The 321-nt window shown below is 75.1% G+C and overlaps 1 protein-coding gene across 1 annotated transcript in view; it reads right to left on the bottom strand.

Moving 5' to 3' along the window:
- Positions 1-321, bottom strand: part of NDUFA6 (NADH dehydrogenase (ubiquinone) 1 alpha subcomplex, 6, 14kDa) — a 2,835-nt gene that overhangs the window by 2,373 nt on the left and 141 nt on the right. The window lies entirely within an intron of this gene.

Raw genomic sequence — 321 nt, 5'->3', positions numbered from 1 at the left:
GCGGCGCGCCGCCAGTGGGAAGCCGCACGGGCGCGGCGCCCCTTTATGGGCGGGCGGCGCTGCCACTCCAGCCTTCTGAGCCTGGCAAACCGCGGCGGCCGACGGCCTCCCATCAGATTGGTCGGCAGAAACGCCAATCACCGCCGACCGCGAGCGGAGGAGCAGAGCGGGTGGGCAGGGTCATGGGGTGCCCCGCCTCCCGGGGCGACGGAGCTCTGCACTGCCCGGCGGGGCCGGGAGAGCGGCGGTAAGGCGGTGCGGGGCGGGTTTAGCCTCGCAAGGCTCACCGCGACGTGGCCGCGGAGGTGCCGCGGCCACACA

The sequence above is a fragment of the Haliaeetus leucocephalus genome, unplaced genomic scaffold, assembly GCF_000737465.1.
Source record: "Haliaeetus leucocephalus isolate CR32 unplaced genomic scaffold, Haliaeetus_leucocephalus-4.0 Scaffold0, whole genome shotgun sequence".
Classification (NCBI taxonomy): Eukaryota; Metazoa; Chordata; class Aves; order Accipitriformes; family Accipitridae; genus Haliaeetus; species Haliaeetus leucocephalus.
This window is presented reverse-complemented; position numbering and strand designations above follow the sequence as displayed.